Genomic DNA, 8,581 nt, shown 5'->3' on the forward strand with positions numbered 1-8,581 from the left:
GAAAAGTGGGAGAAAGGGAGAAGATGCTGTAGGTCAGAGGTGTCAAACTCACGTCATCATGGTGGCATCATGTGATGTATTGAGACTTTTTTGCTAAACTAGGCATGGGCGTGGCCAGTGCGTGACGCATCCAGCTGGCGGGCCAGGAGTTTGACAGCCCTGCTGTAGGTTGATTGTGCAGATGCAATTTACATGTGAACCTGACTACATTAACACTTGTGGTATGTGAAAAAAAAACAATTACATTTGTTGAGATCTTGGAAGGTTGTCTGAAACTTTTTGATGTATTTTCAACCATTTTTTACTTTGCTCAGCGGTGCTATTAAAAACCTACTTTTCTTAAACAGTCACCATAGATCTGCTATAGATTGTCCTAGGGCAATGAAATGCTTTAATATGACTTGGTCTTTGTTTTGAGCCTTGACGTCAAACTTGTGTCCGTTAATTATTTTGGGCAAAGTTTGTCCATTTCTCCTAAGTAACATCCAAAGGGGCATTGCTGGCAAGCCATTGCATCTATCACATTGGCAGGCTTATACTTGCACATAGATCACTGCCTAACCTGAAGAAGATTCTCATAAGCAAGAAGAAAGAACAAGACAATGATGCCAACTAGACCCTGCCACAAACCCAAATGTCTATTTGCCTCTACATATACGCCAGCAACACCATCACAGGCTCTAAGAAATAGTCCCACAGAATTAGCAATGCCTTCACATGTTCTTCCCCCATCTCGTTCCAATTTAAATCCTACCCCATTCTATATATCTGGTGAACTGAAGTTTGTGAAAACTTACGCCTTATTTATTAGTCAGCAAAGGTGCTGCCAGTTTCTGATTTTTCAAACTGAACTATGTCAGAGAGTTTATGTTAAATGTGGAACTCCCGTGATTAACTGTTTGGCTATTGTTTTTTTACTATTCTACAGCTTTGTCATAATTCTTCTCGTGGATATTTGATTAGAAATAATGTTTGCTTTATGTTCTTCATAACTAAATTGCTGAAAGTCCTGTTGATTGAGACAGGGATGAACTGATAAATGGCATAGAATGAATTTATAAGGCATAATATTCACACAATTGACATTATGTTTTGGATCAAAATCATCCAGAACTACCAAAAGAATAGAAATATCATCCGGAAATCCTAAATAGTTTAGATCAAGGCATTTAAAAGAACATCTGCTCTCACTGTGGGCCTTTTCAGTAGCAGCACCTCTACTATAAAGTAGCATCTCTTGAGTAACTATATCTACCTTGGTTTTCAGGAAGTGAACAAACGATTAAGACTGATTTTTATAACAGCCTTTGCTTCTAATTTATTGAGGTCCAGTTATGATTTTTATTTGGATTTATTTGGATTAACAGAGGTGGAAGAGACATTATAGGTTATCTAGTCCAACCCCACCCCGCTCAAGCAGGAAACCCTACACCATTTCTGACAGATGGCCATCCAGTTTCTTCTTGAAAGCTTCCAGTGATGAAGCTCCCACAACTTCTGAAGGCAACCTCTGTTCCATCAGTTGATTGCTCTCACTGTCAGAAAATTTCTCCTTGTTTCCAGGTTGAATCTCTCCTTGTTCAGTTTCCACCTATTATTCCTTGTCTGGCTTTCAGGTGCTTTGAAAAATAGGTTGACCCCCTCCTCTCTGTGGCAGCGCCTCAAATATTGAAACACTGCTATCATGCAAGGGCAGGCTGAGGATTTTGCACAGTATCTGCACAATAAAATCACTCAGATTCGGGAAGGCTTGGACTCTGACTGGGTAGATCCCGGCGAGGTGACTGAGGCCGGTCTTGAGAATGTTATCTGGGATGAGTTCGACCCTGTGACTCCTGAGGACGTGGACAGGATCCTGGGGAGGTTAAACGCAACCACATGTTTATTGGACCCGTGTCCCTGCTGGCTGATACTGGCCACTCAGGAGGTAACACGAGGCTGGCTCTAGAGGATTATAAATGCTTCTTTGAGAGAGGGTTTCTTGCCTCCTGCCTTGAAAGAGGCCGTGGTGAGGCCCCTCCTCAAGAAGCCTTCTCTGGACCCAGCTATTATGGCAAACTACCATCCGGTCTCCAACCTTCGCTTTATTGTGAAGGTTGTTGAGAGTGTGGTTGCGCGACAGCTCCCACAGTACCTGGATAAAACTGTCTATCTAGATCCGTGCCAGTCCGGCTTCAGGCCTGGGTACAGCATGGAGATGGCATTGGTCGCATTGGTGGATGATCTCTGGAGGGCCCAGGACAGGGGTTGTTCCTCTGTTCTGGTCCTGTTAGACCTTTCAGTGGCTTTTGATACCATCGACCATGGTATCATGCTGCGCCAGCTTGGGGGATTAGGGGTGGGAGGTATCATGCTGCGGTGATTCTCCTCCTATCTCTCTGATCGATCGCAGTCCGTGTTGGCAGGGGGGCAGAGGTCGACCTCGAGATGCCTTGTTTTTGGGGTGCCGCAAGGGTCGGTCCTCTCACCACTCCTGTTCAACATTTATGTGAAGCTGCTGGGTGTGATCATCCGTGGTTTTGGGGTGCGATGCCATCTGTACGCTGATGACACTCAGCTGTACATCTCCACCCCAGACCACCCCAATGATGCCCTCGAAGTGATGTTCCAGTGTCTGGAGGCCGTGCGGGTCTGGATGGGGAGGAACAGGCTTCGACTCAACCCTTCCAAGACCGAGTGGCTGTGGATGCCGGCATCCCAATATAGCCAGCTGGTGCCATCGCTGGCTATTGGGGGCGAGTCATTGACCCCCACAGAGGGGGCTTGCAACTTGGGTGTCCTCCTGGATACATGGCTGTCTTTAGAAGAGCATATGACGGCCGTGGCCAGGGGGGCTTTTTATCAGGTTCGCCTGATACGCCAGTTGCGCCCTTTTCTGGATCGGGATTCCTTATGCACAGTCATCCATGCCCTTGTCACGTCTCACCTGGACTACTGCAACGCTCTGTACATGGGGCTCCCCTTGAGGAGTACCCGGAGGCTCCAACTGGTCCAGAATGTGGCCGCGCGGGTGATTATGGGAGCGATGTGGCGCTCCCATGTAACACCTCTCCTGTGCGAGCTGCACTGGCTCCCAGTGGTCTTCTGAGTACGCTTTAAGGTTTTGGTTCTCATCTTTAAAGCGCTCCATGGCTTAGGGCCAGGGTACTTACGAGACCGCCTGCTGCTACCAATAACCTCCCACCGGCCAATACGCTCTCACAGAGAGGGCCTCCTCAGGGTGCCGTCGGTCAAGCAATGTCGGCTGGTGGCCCTCAGGGGGAGAGCCTTCTCTGTGGGGGCACCTGCCCTGTGGAATGAGCTACCTCCTGGAATACGACTGATCCCGGACCTCTGGACCTTCTGTAAGGCCCTGAAGACTTATTTATTCCAGCAAGCCGGCCTAACCTAAATGGTTTTTAATAGGATTTTTAAATTTTATAGACTTGGGGTTTTAAATTGGGAGAGCGATTGATTTAATCTCTTTTAATTATCTTAACTTTTGTATTGTATGTATTTTAATTTTGGCTGTTCACCGCTCTGAGTCCCTTTTGGGAGGAGGGCGGTATACAAATTAAATTAAAATATATAAATAAATAAAATAAAATAAATAAATAAATAAATAAATAAATAAATAAATAAATAAATAAATAAATAAATGTCTCCTCTTCACTAGACTAGCCATGCCCAGTTCCTGCATCCGTTCATCATATGTTTTAGCCTCCAATCCCCTAATCATCCTGGTTGCTCTTCTCTGCACTCTTTCTAGAGTCTCAACATCTTTTTTTTTAGTGTGGTGACTAAAACTGGATGCCGTATTCTGGGTGTGGTCTTACTAAGGCTTTATAGAGTGGTATTAGTACCTCACTTGATCTTGATTGCATCCCTCTGTTAATGCAACTTTGGATTGTATTGGCTTTTTTGGCTGCCGCCGCACACTGTTAATTCATATTTAATGATTGCCTAATTTTGAATAGACAAAATTTACTTTTATGTAAGCCAATTACAGGTTATTCCTGGATGGAAAAGATAGAAATTAAGAAACTAAAAATAAACAGGCAGCAAGAATAGTGGCTCAAATATGTAAACGTTGGTTGTCCTTGATGTTGTGCCTGTATTTTTATAAGGTGCTTGCACTGTAAGCATATTATGTTTTAGACCAGAACAAAAAAAAGGCAGAAGGCCTTCAGAAGTGTATTTGAGCATGCACTGGGGCAGAAATCTTCTGACAATGTCTTCTAAGTAGGGTTACCTACTAAAGGGGTACTCTAATTGATCCTAGCTTTGCCTTTTCTCATAAAATGCCTGCAGGGTTTTGTTTTATTTGAAGGCAAAACTCATGAGAAGTGACTCTTGCTCAGAATTTGGAAATTGATTAATGATTAAACGTATTTAGATTAGTTCTGTGCAAAGTAGTAAAGATTTGCTGATGACACAGATGCATTCTTGGGGGAAATGGATGTTAATTGCTGTCTAGACATTTTATTACTACAGTGGGGGTACTGACCATTGACCATCATGCTCCTTCTTCTTCTTCTTACTCTTCTTTTTTTAACACATTAGTCCAAATTTAATTGTTTGTTTGTTTTTGCAGATATCATAATATCGTTCCAGGGCAGTATGTAACTGAGAAGGCCAAGATACCAATCTTAGTATCGTGTTTCCCTGAAAATAAGACCCTGTCTTATATTTTTTTGAACCCTGAAATAAGCACTTGGCCTTATTGCCATGTGCTCAAAAACCAATTGGGCTTATTATCAGGGATGTCTTATTTTGGGGGAAGCAGGGTAGTTCCAAGACAAAAGCCATGCACACATTTCCAAATGATGTGAACTAAATTTACTTTATGAAAGCCAAGTTCTCCAATTTGTATTTCATAAACTATATCTACATTTTTAATAGACCTTGTCCTATGGGCCATATTTGCATTTGATGTGTGGTTGGGATTCAAAGCCTTCCTCCTGCAAACACACACACAAACACACACACACACACACACATACACACACACACCTGACTCCCACTCCTGGTCAGTGTTACATTGCATAGTAATTGTTTAACTAGTTTTACTGTGATTGATGGGAAACTCTGCCAGCTTGTGAAATGGAATAATTCACTGCAAAAATTTAGGTTTGAAAAGGTTTAGACTTTCTTAGAATGTAGCTATTTTCCAAATACTTGCTGGTTCTCTGAACTACTCAAAATTTCCGCTGCCAGTTCTCTGAACTGCTCAAAATTTCCGCTACCGGTTCTCCAGAACCTGTCAGAGCCTGCTGGATTTCATCCCTGGATGAAATGTTACCAAAAACAAGACAGGTGATGATGATATGAAACAAATGAATAAATATAAACAATATTAACATGAATAAGATAAAAAAAAAATAACAAGCAGAACAGACGTATGGGTCAAAAACAAGATTACAGAGATTGAGTTTATAAAAAATAATGGAGCATGCCATATACTGACATATGGAGATGCTTAAAAGAGAAAAAATCGAAATAGTTGGGGGGGGAATAAGTTACTGAGAAGAAGATGTCCAATAAATATTACTAAGGTAGGAGGGGTCCAATTTCAGCATAAAATGAATTACAAATAGGACAAAGACATGCATATGACTATTCAACTATTTGCATGAGAGAAGAGATTATTAGAATGCAAAGCAGAAGGAGACAATGGGAATGCAAACTGAGAAATAGTTGAAAGACTGACAGAAGATTGGTGTCCTCATTGCTTGCCTCTAGGAATGATGTCTTCATGAACAAAAGTAGCACATAGGTAACTTTTTTGAGGAGCTTTCTTACCTTATATCTCCAACAGGAAAAAGAAAGGTATAATGTTAATTCTGAAGCCTACAATATGGGCTGCTTTGACTAAAAGGAAATGAGTACAATTTCTTTAATCTATTCCAAAATTATCATGAGTATGCCACAAGGATCCCTTAATGGAACCATAGGACAGTTCAACCTACTAAGCTGCTGTGAGGTGAGGGGGTCTCTAATGCAATTACATCCCAAAGTCTCTTGGGATTTAGTTAAATTGAACATGTGGGGTGGTATTGGGCAAAATAAGTTTTTCTATCTTTATAAATTGTATATATTGGCTTGCTCAAGGTAATTGTTTCATTAATATTCCTCACATAATTATGAAGGACGTATTAAAGTATGATTCTTCATTGCCTACTTCAAATATTGCAGATTGCTCAGTAATGTACCAATTGCTCAAATACGAATCAAGACGACAGCTTTGTTAAACAACCCATGCTAGGAATGGTGGCTTATCATGCTATTTATTTATTTATTTATTTATTTATTTATTTATTTATTTATTTATTTATTTATCAAATTTCTATACCGCCCTACTCCCGCAGGACTCAGGGCGGTGAACAGCCAAGATAAAATACAGATAATACAAATATTAAAAAATCCCTTAAAATTATTAAATATTTTGGCCAAAACACAGATTAAAACACCCAATTTATAAAATCAAACGAATTAAAAATTTAAAAGAGGAGAGTTAGGCCAGGCCAGCCTGCTGAAATAAAAAAGTTTTGAGAGCACGACGAAACGTGCGCAGGTCCAGGATCCTCCGTATCTCTGGGGGGAGCTCGTTCCAGATAGTAGGTGCCCTCACAGAGAAGGCTCTCCCCCTGGGGGCCGCCAGTCGACACTGTTTGGCCGACGGCACCCTGAGAAGCCCCTCTCTATGGGAGCGTACTGGTTGGTGAGAGGCTATTGGTAGCAGAAGGCGGTCTTGTAAATACCCGGTCTGATGCCATGGAGCGCTCTAAAGGTGGTAACCAAAACCTTGAAGCGCACCCGAAAACCACCGGGAGCCAGTGCAGCTCGCGCAGGAGGGGGGTCACATGGGAGCACCATGTCGCTCCCATAACCACCCGCGTGGCCACATTCTGGACCAGCTGGAGCCTCCGGGTGCTCCTCAAGGGGAGCCCCATGTAGAGAGCATTGCAGTAGTCCAGGCGGGAAGTAACGAGAGCATGAGTGACCGTATTTAACGAGTCCCAATCCAGAAAGGGACGCAACTGGCGAATCAGGCGGACCTGATAAAAAGTCCCCCCGGCCACGGCCGTCATGTGCTCTTCCAAAGACAGCCGTGAGTCCAGGCAGACACCCAAGTTGCGAACCCTCTCTGTGGGGGCCAATGACTCGCCCCCAATAGTCAGTGATGGCACCAACTGACTATATCGGGATGTTGGAAACCACAGCCATTCGGTCTTGGATGGGTTGAGCCTGAGTCTGTTTCTCCCCATCCAAATCCGCACGGCCTCCAGGCACCGGGACATCACTTCAAGGGCATCATTGGGGTGGTCCGGGGTGGAGATGTACAGCTGAGTGTCGTCAGCGTACTGATGGTATTTTGCAACTGGAAAGTTGCAAAATACTGATATTGTCCAATCGTTAAAAGCACAAATGATGTTCTTGGATTATTGGTAAATTAAAATTTCCTCCCGTGAAAAAGAAGCCACAAAGAGCAATAATTTTTGCAGATGGCGATCATCTTGAGTTAATGTTGTCATAAAAATTATTATGTACTCTTTTTTTCTTTTACTCAATTTAATCAAAAAGGGTTTTAAAAGTTACTCTAGAACCAAGACTGAAGGATGCTTGTTAGAAGAGACAGGAAAAAAAGAATACCATAGTTAGTTTTCACTTCTAAGCAGAAAGAAACAGCCTTCTTATAATCCTGCAAATTCCAGATATAAGACCATTTTCATGCCTGAAGTCCAGAGGTGGGTTTCAGCAGGTTCTGACCAATTCTGGAGAACCGGTAGCAGAAATTTTGAGTAGTTTAGAGAACCGGTAAATACCACTTCTGACTGGCCCCGCCCCCATCTATTCTCTGCCTCCTGAGTCCCAGCTGATTGGGAGGAAATGGGGATTTTGCAGTAACCTTCCCCTGGAGTGGGGAGGGAATGGAGATTTTACAGTATCCTTCCCCTGCCACACCCATCAAGCCCCATCCACCAAGCCATGCCATGCCCACCAAGCCACACCCACAGAACCATAGTATTTTGAATCCCAACACTGCTGCAGTCATATTTCTACGGTAGATTTGTTCAAACTGTCTTTTATGTATTTAATAATCCAATGTATCCATGATAGTTATATAATGTTCATGACCTTTGTGTGCAGACCAATCAATAAGTAATTGATAGAAGACTTAAGTACGGAATTTTTCCACATCCTCCCAAGTTTTGATCCTGATGCTTGCAGAGAGCTATTTCAAAAGTCAAACTGGAGGTTACGCCTACATCATACTTCATAATAATGAAGAAGAGATGGCACTTGAAGGTTCAAGAAGATGCATTAAATCCTTATTACTAAATTCCCATTTTTAATACAGTACTTTCCTTGTGGGAAGTTATTCAGCATCTTCTCAGCAACAGAATGATGGAAACCACCATCTTTACCAGATGCCATGCAGTCCAAATACAATGCAGTCACCACCAAACAGGCCACCTGATTCCACACTGAAATAGTCAACTGGTCATAAAGAAAAAGTTTTTGTCAGATTCATCCTCCAATCTGAGTACTGTTTAATTTTTATTTTTCTGCTTCCTTATTTCTGCAGCGCATAAGATCG

Source organism: Pituophis catenifer, unplaced genomic scaffold (genome assembly GCF_029215685.1).
Source record: "Pituophis catenifer annectens isolate HBS135680 unplaced genomic scaffold, rPitCat1.0.hap2 SCAF_3, whole genome shotgun sequence".
Taxonomy (NCBI): Eukaryota; Metazoa; Chordata; class Lepidosauria; order Squamata; family Colubridae; genus Pituophis; species Pituophis catenifer.